This window comes from Erythrolamprus reginae, chromosome 2 (assembly GCF_031021105.1).
Source record: "Erythrolamprus reginae isolate rEryReg1 chromosome 2, rEryReg1.hap1, whole genome shotgun sequence".
Classification (NCBI taxonomy): domain Eukaryota; kingdom Metazoa; phylum Chordata; class Lepidosauria; order Squamata; family Dipsadidae; genus Erythrolamprus; species Erythrolamprus reginae.
In genome coordinates this window covers 277,578,982-277,591,603 of record NC_091951.1, presented here as the reverse complement: position 1 = coordinate 277,591,603, position 12,622 = coordinate 277,578,982, and positions in this window count along the sequence as shown.

Genomic DNA, 12,622 nt, shown 5'->3' with positions numbered 1-12,622 from the left:
TCTCTTTTCATCCCTCTTGAAGGCTTAGAAGACTCTCCATGGTTAATTCTAAAACTGAAGTATGCATGCTTAAGGTAGCCTTGCTGACCTTCCTTCAATTGTTTGCATTTTTTTTGTCTCCCACATAAAGGGAATATATCTGTAGCAATAAAACATGAGGGGGGAAAAAAAGAAAAATCAAGGAAAACTATAAATTGGGAACAAGGACTTGTTAACCAAACTCCACCTATGTGTTATTTGCCCAGGAGATCCTTTACATCAGGGTTGTAAAACTCATGGCTTGTAGGCCAGATGCGTCATGTGCTGGCCACTTCCACGTCTAGTTTAGCAAAGGGGGAAAAGTTCCGATACATCGAGTCAGTCGAGGTGACTGGGGCACGTACTTGTCCACCTGTCTGGGAAGAGTTTGATCTGGTGACACCTGATGAAGTGGACAAGGCCATTGGAGCTGTGAGTTCCGCCACCTGTTTACTGGATCCGTGTCCCTCCTGGCTGGTTTCGGCCAGCAGGGAGGTGACGCGGAGCTGGGCCCAGGAGATTACCAACGCTTCCTTGGGGAGGGGAGTTTTTCCATCACTCTATAAAGAAGCGCTCGTGCGCCCCCTCCTCAAGAAGCCCTCCCTGGACCCAGCTGTGCTTAACAACTATCGTCCAGTCTCCAACCTTCCCTTTATGGGGAAGGTTGTCGAGAAGGTGGTGGCGCTCCAGCTCCAGCGGTCCTTGGAAGAAGCCGATTATCTAGGTCCCCAGTAGTCGGGTTTCAGGCCCGGTTACAGCACGGAAACCGCTTTGGTCGCGTTGATGGATGATCTCTGGCGGGCCCGGGACAGGGGTTTATCCTCTGTCCTGGTGCTCCTTGACCTCTCAGCGGCTTTCGATACCATCGACCATGGTATCCTTCTGCACCGGTTGGAGGAGTTGGGGGTGGGAGGCACTGTTCTTCAGTGGTTCTCCTCCTACCTCTCTGGCCAGTCACAGTCGGTGTTAGTGGGGGGGTCAGCGGTCGACTCCTAGGTCTCTCCCTTGTGGGGTGCCTCAGGGGTCGGTCCTCTCCCCCCTGCTATTCAACATCTACATGAAACCTCTGGGCGAGATCATCCAAGGACATGGGGTGAGGTATCATCAATATGCGGATGATACCCAGCTTTACATCTCCACCCCATGCCCAGTCAACGAAGCGGTGGAAGTGATGTGCCAGTGCCTGGAGGCTGTTGGGGCCTGGATGGGTGCCAACAGACTCAAGCTCAACCCGGATAAGACAGAGTGGCTGTGGGTTTTGCCTCCCAAGGACAATCCCATCTGTCCGTCCATTACCCTGGGGGGGAAATTATTGACCCCCTCAGAGAGGATCCGCAACTTGGGCGTCCTCCTCGATCCACAGCTCACATTAGAAAAACATCTCTCAGCTGTGGCGAGGGGGGCGTTTGCCCAGGTTCGCCTGGTGCACCAGTTGCGGCCCTATCTGGACCGGGACTCATTACTCACAGTCACTCATGCCCTCATCACCTCGAGGTTCGACTACTGTAATGCTCTCTACATGGGGCTACCTTTGAAAAGTGTTCGGAAACTTCAGATCGTGCAGAATGCAGCTGCGAGAGCAGTCATGGGCTTACCTAGGTATGCCAAGGTTTCACCATCACTCCGCAGTCTGCATTAGTTGCCGATCAGTTTCCGGTCACAATTCAAAGTGTTGGTTATGACCTTTAAAGCCCTTCATGGCATTGGACTAGAATATCTCCAAGACCGCCTCCTGCCGCACGAATCCCAGCGACCGATCAGGTCCCACAGAGTGGGCCTTCTCCGGGTCCCGTCAACTAAACAATGTCGGTTGGCGGGCCCCAGGGGAAGAGCCTTCTCTGTGGCGGCACCGGCCCTCTGGAACCAACTCCCCCCGGAGATTAGAACTGCCCCTACTCTTCCTGCCTTCCGTAAACTCCTTAAAACCCACCTTTGCCGTCAGGCATGGGGGGAACTGAAACATCTTCCCCTGGGCATGTTTAATTTATATATGGTATGCTTGTGTGTATGTCTGTTAGTATATGGGGTCTTTTAAATCTTTTAATTTTAAATTTGTTAGATTATTTATGATTTGTTTCCACGTGTTGTGAGCCGCCCCGAGTCTTCGGAGAGGGGCGGCATACAAATCTAAGTAATAAATAAATAAAAATAAATCATGTGACTCTGCCATGACTCGCGGGTTTTACACCCCTGCTTTACACAATAACTTGCGCTCGGTGAGGTTCCTTATATGTAGAAATCAGAATCACAAATTAGCTCAAACAGAGTTCCTTTTATAGCACCTTTACCTAATCAAGGTTCAAAAGTTGATAAAATACCCCTACTTCATATCAATGATTCCTTGGATGTTTCATTTTTCATTTTTGTTTTTTTAACCCATCACGATTATCACCGATATGGTTAATGGTCTTTTTTCACAAGCCAGAACAGCCAACAGAAAATGTGAAGACAACTGTATTATTAGTTTCAACTTTATTCATGAAATCTGTCCAAATCCATCAAATCCATTATTATTATATGCTGTTTTATTGCTGTTGTTAGCCGCCCCGAGTCTGCGGAGAGGGGCGGCATACAAATCCAATAAATAAATAAATAGATAGATAGATAGATAGATAGATAGATAGATAGATAGATAGATAGATAGATAGATAGATAAATGCTGATGCCTGGGAAGTTCATTGATATGTAACCAAAAACATTTTTTTGAAAAATAGAGCAATTTTCAGACTTCAGCTTATATCCTTGCTTTAATGCCCTGGCTACCCACACAGGGGTGGATTCTAGCCAATGAAGGGCTACCAAAATTTTACTACCACTCTGTGGGCGTGGCTTATGCAGGATGCCTTGCATTTTCTTTCAACATCTTTCAGTGCAAATTGGGTGCTCTGGGGTGGAGCTCCATTTTCGCTAACCCGCTGCATCCCCGCCATGTCCAGACAGTAGCCCACTCCTGGTTCTAGCTTGCCTCACAGCCAGTTCACTTCCTCCTGTGCTGCGTAGTTGCACCTCACATGTGCAGTGCTGAAAAATCAAAAAGAAATCCCAGTCCCCCACCCTCAAAAGCTGAAAACAAGATGGTGACACATGCGCAGTGCTGGAAACTTGGCTTCTGGCATGTACAGAAGAAAAAAAAATGGATTTTTAAAAAAATCCCCAAAAAAGATGGCATCATCCATGGACTGGCACTGACAGAACTGGTTCTGTGACATCATCGTGATGTCACCAGCGGTTTGCTAATGGCTCAGTTGAACTGGTCCAAACCAGGAGGAACCTACCTGTGTACACACAAGATGAGCAATACATATTTAGGAATATGCCGGGGTGGCGCAGCAGGTAGAGTGCTGTACTGCAGGCCACTGAAGCTGACTGTAGATCTGAAGGTCAGCGGTTCAAATCTCATCACTGGCTCAAGGTTGACTCAGCCTTCCATCCTTCCGAGGTGGGTAAAATGAGGACCCGGATTGTGGGGGCAATAGCCTAGCTCTGTTAAAAAGTGCTATTGCTAACATGTTGTAAGCTGCCCTGAGTCTAAGGAGAAGGACGGCATAAAAATCGAACTAAATAAATAAATAATAAATAAATAGTATGGGCTTAAGAAAAGAAAAGAAAAGGATTTTTCTGGCTTTTTCTTTCCTTCTGCTCCTCCACCAGCTTAACAGATATTCCACTTCTCTTCCAATCACCTAAATGCAAAGATAGGCTACCCAGGGAGTCTATACTGGATGAGAATTATATAGCGTGCTTTGATTTTAATTATACCAAATCCTGCTCTCCACAGGGAGATAAACTTAATTCTAAAGGTGTCTCTATCAGCATTTTATCCATTAGTAGAATGATTCTGAATGATTCCATGACATCTAATTCTTCAAAGCAACCCCTAATTTGGGGAGCCTAATGGAAGAGAGGCATTACAAAGGCACTTTGCCACAAGGACCCATCTTCAGAAATAAATAAAGTTGCCTTTCTCTTTGTTTCTGAGCTTTGAAGCTAACCACTTCCTGCTCGGAAAGGAGAGTCAGTGTAGCAATTTGGCCTACCTCAGAAAATTTAGCTTGGGTAAAATTACATAGACAACACTCTTGACAACCAGCATGGTTACCACAAGCTGTTTTTAGCAATTATTGATTGTCATCAAAAAGGCACATTTAAAGTATTATAACTAGTGCCACTTCCCCATTACCTGTTTCTTTTTGTCAAAATTAGAATTTTGTTTCATTTCCCAATATAGAAAATTTATATTCTTTACAACCACTTTTTTCATAGGCCAAATCCTTTCCCCAGAATTAATTTGGAGTCTGTACACATGCAGATAGCCCTCAATTTACAATAATTTATTTAGTGATTGTTCAAAAAGTTATTTATGACATTTGGATGACCGTTGCAACATCGCCATGGTCACGTGACCAAAATTCAAACATTTGGCACAGACTCATGATGGTTGCTGTGTCCTGGGGTCATGTGATCACCTTTTGCAGCCTTCTAATAAGCAAAGTCAATGGGCAAGCCAGATTCATGTAACAACCGTGTTACTAACTGAACAAATGCACTTAACAATAGTGGCAAGAAAGGTTAGAAAATGGGGCAAAACTCACTTTTTCCGCTTGAAGTTGGGCGGCCTATAAATCCAATAAAACTTAAACTTGACAACTGTCATGCTTAGCAACAGTTTGAGCCCAATTATGGTTGTAAGTCAAGGACTGCTTGTATGCTGTACACACATACAAAATTGCCCATTGGACATCATTCTTTGGAGGGGGAATTGACAATTCATACTCTTTACTATTTATATAGAATGGAACTCTAATTATAATACTGTCTCACATGTTACACCCAGAATGCCGCATCTTACATTTTACTTCAGTTTTTCAGAAGGTGCTATTCAAAATGTTCAACAGCAGATTCTGGGAAATTATTGTTTCTGTCTAACAGGGGTAGGTTACTCCTGGTTTGGACCAGATTTCCCGAACTACTATTGATCCACTCGTGACATCAGGATGGCATCATGGATCCAGTTGGGTCAGTGCCGGTCTATGGGGGCCGCCATCTTTTTTTGGATTTTTTTTGACAATTTTTTTACTGTTTGGATGTTATTTCTGCTGTTGCTGCTTGAAAGAGGGCCCTCCTCCATGCCCCAGGTTGAAACTGACCTTTATTCCTTCGCCTGAAGCACAGCTGATCAGCTCCTCAGGTGTGTTTTGGGCTAATTGCAGCTACTGAGCATGTACGGAAGCCAAATTGGATGAAGGAATGCATATGTGCATGCGAACGGAGTGTGTGCACCAGTGGTGGATTCCTACCCATGTGGTCAAGAGCAGTGTTTCCCAACCTTGGCAACTTGAAGATATCTGGACTTCAACTCCCAGAATTCCCCAGCCAGCATTCGCTGGCTGGGGAATTCTGGGAGTTGAAGTCCAGGTATCTTCAAGTTGTCAAGGTTGGGAAACACTGGTCTAGAGCACCGCACATGTAGGGACCCACTGATGACACAATTTCCAGTGATTTTTTTCCCTGGCATCTTCTGAGAAGGAGCTTCTCAGCTGTGCTTCGGACGAAAGATAAAGGCTGGCATTAAGATGAGGGTGGGCGGGAGGCCTTCTTCCGACATGGAGACACCAGAAAAAAATGGCCGAAAATTGTGTCATCAGTGGGTTCCTACCCATACAGCAATCTGGACTACACCAATATGAACTCACCACTGGTGAGCACAAAATGTCACAATGCAAACCAGCAGTGAAATAAATAGGAACCCACCTCTGCCGTCTTAACATTCTCTTTTGAGAAATTGGAAAACACTCACCTTTCCTGGCAAGATAATCCTCTTGGTCTCTATAAAAATAGAGTTTTCTAAGTACTGGGAAAAACATTCTTGATCCAATCCACATGAAAACAAGTTGAACGACAGACACGCTTTACTGCAGTCAAGTGCAGTTTTATGGACAAGTTGTAAATGTCAGACTACACCTTTTTTAATAATGAAAAAGACACCGTAATACTGTTTCCTTGTAACTGGGACAGAAAATCATTTGGTAAAAGTAAAAAAAACACACCAAAACATTTATTGGGTTTGACATTAAAAAGAAACTACCATGAAGCAGAGCTACTACTGTACTCCAAACACGATCTCAGAGGGAAGGTTAAGAAACTTTTGGTTCATAAGCAGATGTGGCAGGTATATAATTTAAGATCTTGTGAAAGAGAAACTTCTGTAGCATATTTTTTCACGCTTCATCTCTCCTGTTAAACATCAAGCGGAAAAAGAGAAGCTGAAAGCATCAATCATTGTTGTGCCCATGTGGATGCTTCTGTTGTTGCCCCAGACTATATTACATAAGCAGGTTCTTCACTGACCCCTTAAAACCTTAGTGCACAATCCTTTGTACAAATAAAGATTATAACTTCTTCATCCATTCCAAAGAGCTTAATCTTCTGGCAACCTACTGGTGTTAGACTTTCAATTCGCCATCACACATTAATGTTTTCAAAATCTTGTATACAATATTTATTATTATTATTATTATTATTATTATTATTATTATTATTATTACTACTACTACTACTACCACTACCATTATTATTATTATTATTATTATTATTATTATTATTATTATTATTATTATTTATTAGATTTGTATGCTGCCCCTCTCCGTAGACTCGGGGCGGCTCACAACAATAACAAAGACAATGTAAGAACAAATCTAATAATTTAAAAAACACTAAAAACACCATTATTAAAAGCAAGCATACACACAAACATACTATGTATAAACTGTATAGGCCCGGGGGAGATGTCTCAGTTCCCCCATGCCTGACAGCAGAGATGGGTCTTAAGAACTTTACGAAAGGCAAGGAGGGTGGGGGCAGTTCTGATCTCCAGTGGGAGCTGGTTCCAGAGGGTCGGGCCCCCCAGAGAGAAGGCTCTTCTCCTGGGTCCCGCCAAACGACATTGTTTAGTCGACGGGACCCGGAGAAGGCCAACTCTGTGGGACCTAACCGGTCGCTGGGATTCGTGCGGCAGAAGGCGGTCCCGGAGATATTCTGGTCCGATGCCATGAATATAAATATAAATATACCTCAACTGAAAATATACCCAAGCGCTACCAATGGTGCCCCCCGGGGGTGTGTGAGGAGGTAGCGTAGACAGGTAGTCCTCCACTTATGACCACAATGGAGTCCAACATTTCTGTTGCTAAGCAACACAGTTGTTAATTGAGCTTTGCACTCACCTTTTTAATGGCGTTTCTTGCCATGGACATTAGGTGAATTAGTGCAGCTATTAAGTTGTTTTATTATTATTATTATTATTATTATTATTATTATTATTATTATTATTATCATTATTATTTAGATTTGTATGCTGCCCATCTCTGAAAACTCGGGGCGGCATACAAATCTAATAAATAATAATAATATGGCTGTTAATCTGGATTCTCCATTGACTTTTTAAATTTATTTACCGGTATTTTATTTTATTAGATTTCTATGCCACCCTTCTCAACCGACTCAGGACGGCTTACAACAGAATAAATAAAATGCTTGTCAGAAGGTTGCAAAAGGGATCACATGACCCCAAGACACTGCAACCATCATAAATACTCTATTTTGATCACGAGACCATTGGGATGTTACAACAGTCATGAGTGTGAAAAATGGTCATGAGTCACTAGGTTTGGTGTTGTAATTTTCACTAAATGAACTGTTGTAAGTGGAGAACTACAGTGATAGTGAACCTATGGCACGGGTGCCAGCGGTGGCATGCAGAGCCATATTTGCTGGCATGCGAGCCATTGTCCTCACTCAGCTCCAACGTACATGTATGTGCTGGCCAGATTTTAAGCTCACACAGAGGATCTGGGAGGGCATTTTTGGCTACCAGAGAGCCTCCAGAGGGATGAGGGAGGACATTTTTACCCTCCCCCGCTTCCAGGGAAGCCTTTGGAGCCTGTGGAGGGTGAAATACGAGCGTACTGGGCCCACCAGAGGTTGGGAAACAAGCCATTTCCAGCCTCTAGAGGACTTCTGGGAGGTGGGGAAAGCTGTTTTTGCCCTCTCCAGGCAAAATTATGAATTATGGGTGTGGCCACTTGCGCAAGCATGATAGCGTGTGCGCATGCTCTTTTGACACCCAAGGAAAAAAAGGTTTGCCCTTACTGACCTATACTGTACCTTTAAAAAGCCACTTGGAAGCATGACAGCAGAATAAACGTTGAACAGAAAACACCTTTTAATGATAACTTCATAACGAAATAACATAAAATCGGCAGCAAGGTGAGATGGGAACTGTGGATCAGGCCTCGTCTGATGGAGAATTGATCAAGACAGTCCTAAAATGTTCAGTGGGCTATTTTTTCCCATTCAGTGTGCAGTTGAAGCCAGTGTATGAGTATACTATGAGGATCATGCTATACTTGAATGTTCCACTTCAACAGCATTGAAATTTTCTGAACGCTTTGCCAGATGAAGGGAGACAAACACTTTGACCTCAAAATCTAGGCTGAGAGACGTAAACAGAAGGAAGGGCTCACCATATGAACCAAACCTTGAAGGGCCTAAAGCAGGGGTCCTCACACCTTTTTAACAGGCAGCCTATATTCAGGGTCCCTCAAACTGTTGCTGGGAATGGGGGCAGACCGGTTGGGTGGCTGTGGCTAGGTGGTCATATGACTAGATGGGCATGGCCAATTTAACAGTCCATTGAACAATGCACACCAATTCAACTTACATTTGTTTTGCTCCTGGGGGTGTCTTATTTGCTTTTGTTTGAATGTTGCTCTTCTTTGGTTGTCTTTTCTTTATACTATATCACTTTTTTCAGTTATTTAGGAGTCTAGTGGTTCAATTCACAAGACTCAAATTTTGTAGCAATTCTTTTCAGCCACAAGGAGCTTCAGAAATCTGTCTTTCTTTCTTTTTCTTCCCCTCTCACACTTTCACCTTTTCTCTCTCTTTTCTCTCTCTATCCTTCTCCTTCTCTCTTTCCTTCCCTCTCTCCCTCCCTCTCCCTATTTATCTTTCTATATCCCCCCCTCTCTCTCCCTCTGTCTATCTATATACAGGTGAAACTAAAAAAAAATAGACTATCGTGCAAAAATAAATTTATTTCAATAATGCAACTTAAAAGGTGAAACTAATATATGGGAGAGATTCATTATATGCAAAGCAATATAGTTCAAGCCGTGATTTGTCATAATTATGATGGTTATGGGGTACAGTTTATCAAAACCCCAAATCCATAATCTCAGAAAATTAGAATATTACATGCAATCAATAAAATAAGGATTGTACATAGAACACTATTGGACCTCTGAAAAATGTAAGCATGCATATGTGCTCAGTACTTCATTTGGGCCCCTTTTGCAGCAATTACTGCCTTAATGCAGTGTGGCATGGAAGCCTGTGGCACTGCAGTTATTATGGAAGACCAGGATGCTTCAATAGCGGCCTTCAGCTCCTCTGCATTGTTCGGTCTCGTGTCTCTCATCTTTCTCTTGGCAATGCCGCATAGATTCTCTATGGGATTTAGGTCAGACGAGTTTGCTGGCAAATCAAGCACAGTAATCCCATAGTCATTGAACCAGGTTTTGGTGCTTTTGGCAGTGTGGGCAGGTGCCAAGTCCTGCTGGAAAATGAAGTCAGCATCCCCATAAAGCTCGTCTGTGGAAGGAAGCATGAAGTGCTCCAAAATCTTCTGGTAGACGGCTGCATTGAGCCTGGACTTAATGAAGCACAGTGGACCAACACCAGCAGATGACATGGCTCCCCAAATCAACCCAGACTGTGGAAACTTCACACTGGACTTAAAGCATCTTGCAGTGTGTGCCTCTCCATTCTTCCTCCATACTCTGGATCCTTGGTTTCCAAAATGAGATGCAAAAGTTGCTCTTGTCAGAAAAGCGGACTTGGGACCACTGAGCAACAGACCAGGTCTGTTTTTCTTTAGCCCAGGTAAGATGCTTCTGACATTGTTTGTTGTTCAGGAGCGGCTTGACAAGAGGAATGAGACATTTGAAGCCCCTGTCCAGGATCTGTATGTGTGGTGGCTCTTGATACACTGACTCCAGCCTCAGTCCACTCCTTGTAAAAAGTTCCCAACATTTTTGAATGGCCTTTTCCTGACAATCTGCTCCAGGCGGCAGTCATCCCTGCTGATTGTGTACATTTTCTTCCACACTTTACCCTTCCACACAATTTTCTTTGATACATTGTGCTTTGGGAAACTCCAACTTCATTTGCAATTACCTTTTGAGGCTTTATGACACCTTATGGAGGGTGTCAATGATGGTTTTCTGCACAACCATCAGGTCAGCAATCTTTCCCATGATTGTGATTCCTACTGAACCAGACTGAGAGTCCATTTAAAGTCTCAGGAACCCTTGGCAGGTGATATGGCTTAATTAGCCGGTTAGAGCTAATTAAGTTTTGAGCCTGGAATATTGCACCTATTCACAATATTCTAATTTTCTGAGATTGTGGATTTGGGGTTTTCATGAGCTGTACCCCATAATCATCACAATTATGACAAATCACAGCTTGAACTATTTTGCTTTGCATCTCACCAGACACAAGGTTGATTCAAACTTCCATTCTTCTTAGGTGGGTAAAATGAGGACCCAGATTGTTGGGGGAAATATGCTGACTCTGTTAACTGCTTTAGAGAGGGCTGCAAAGCACTATGAAGCAGTATATAAGACTAAATGCTATTGCTATTGCATGTAATGAGTCTCTCTCATGTATTAGTTTCACTTTTAAAGTTGCATTACTGATATATATGAACTTTTGCACAATATTCTAATATTTTGAGTTTCATCTGTAACTTCTGGAGGCAGGGGAGGTGAAAAACAGGCAGTTTTTGCCCCTTTTTTTGCTTCCTGGGGCATCTATGTGCTCTGCCCACCTCCAGTAGAATTCTGCAGTCCAAAACCAGGCAAAAAGGGCTTGTTTATTGACTAAAATGAGCAGGGTTTGCCTGGTTTTGGGCTCCTTTCATCCCCATTCCAGTAGCATTCTGTAATCCAAAACCAGGCAAAAGTGGTTCTTTTTTGACCAAAAACTGGCTGGTTTTACCCATTTTTTTGGCCACCTATTACCACTACTCCACCTCCAGTAGCATTCTGCAGATCAAAACCAGGCCAAAATAGGACATTTTTTTGACCAGAAACGGGACGTTTTTGCCCGGGTTTTTTTTTTGGTGTTCTTTCAACAGTACAGTAGTGTTCTGCAGTCCAAAACCAGGAAAAATGAGAGATGGGTTTACCAAAAATGGGCCATTTTTGCCCATTTTTTGGTCTCCCACACCCACATCTCCAGAAACATTCTGCAGACCAAAATTACTTTTCAGTTACTGCCTTCAGGGAAAATCCTAGCTCTGCTGAAGGGTGAGTGGGGTGAAATGGGTGGGGCAGCCTCGTGGTCCTGCACGGGCCAGATTAATGGCTTTGGTGGGCCACATGCAGCCTGTAGCCTGAAACCCATAGTTTGGGGACCCCTGGCCGAAAGGGATAAAACAAGCTTTGGAATCTTGTTGCTGTGTGGACTCACTCACTTCTAAAACTTTTCATCCGTTATGGACTTGGATATCTAAGGATGACAGAAACTGGGATAGGATCTGCTTTTTAATCTATTCATAAAACTACCAAACAAAATTTGATGTGCAAGAATGTATTTATAGCATAAACCTAACTCAGGTTTATGTTTAAGTTTAGCAATGCCTTTTGGCAATGTCATTAAAAAATGTTTCTGTTGGATGCTCTTAATACATCCAGAGCTTCCAAAATTGTACACTATTCAAAAAAAATAAAGGGAACACTTAAAGAGCACAATATAACTCCAAGTAAATCAAACTTCTGTGAAATCAAACTGTCCACTTAGGAAGCAACACTGATTGACAATCAATTTCACATGCTGTTGTGCACATTCAACTTTGTACAGAACTAAGTATTCAATTAGAATATTTCATTCATTTAGATCTAGGATGAGTTATTTGAGTTATTTTATTTTTTTGAGCAGTGGAATTGTAGATAAAGACTATAATTCTGTGGGTTTTGCTGAACTGGAAATATACCCCTCCCTGATAAATGTGTATGTAAGCATAATTAGAAAATTTAGTAAATAATTTTGAATTAAAATTATTCATAAAATATTTTGCTTAAAAAATAATTTGAGACAATTCACATATACCAACCACTGTCCCACATACAGATTCTCTCTCTCTCCCTCTTTCATATTCCCCCTTTTCATCACAATCAGTAAAGCAATGGATGGGTGAATAAATGAATAAGTAAATGATGGGGCTGAGACTAGGATAGAGATAGATTGAAGGTAAAAGGTAGCTGAATTGAGAAAGGAAGAGAGAAAAATAGGCACATGGGTGCACACATAGAGTTATGGTGGTGAAGTGGTTACAATGCAGTATTATAGGCTGACTTTGTTCAGTGCCAGGAGTTCGATCCTGACCGGCTCAAGGTTGACTCAGCCTTCCATCCTTCCAAGGTTGGTAAAATGAGGACCCAGATTGTTGGAGGCAATATGGGGATTCTGTACAGGGGCGGATTGCTCCTACCGGTGCGCTGTGCACATAACCTCTGGTGTCTTCCATGTTTTTCCTTCT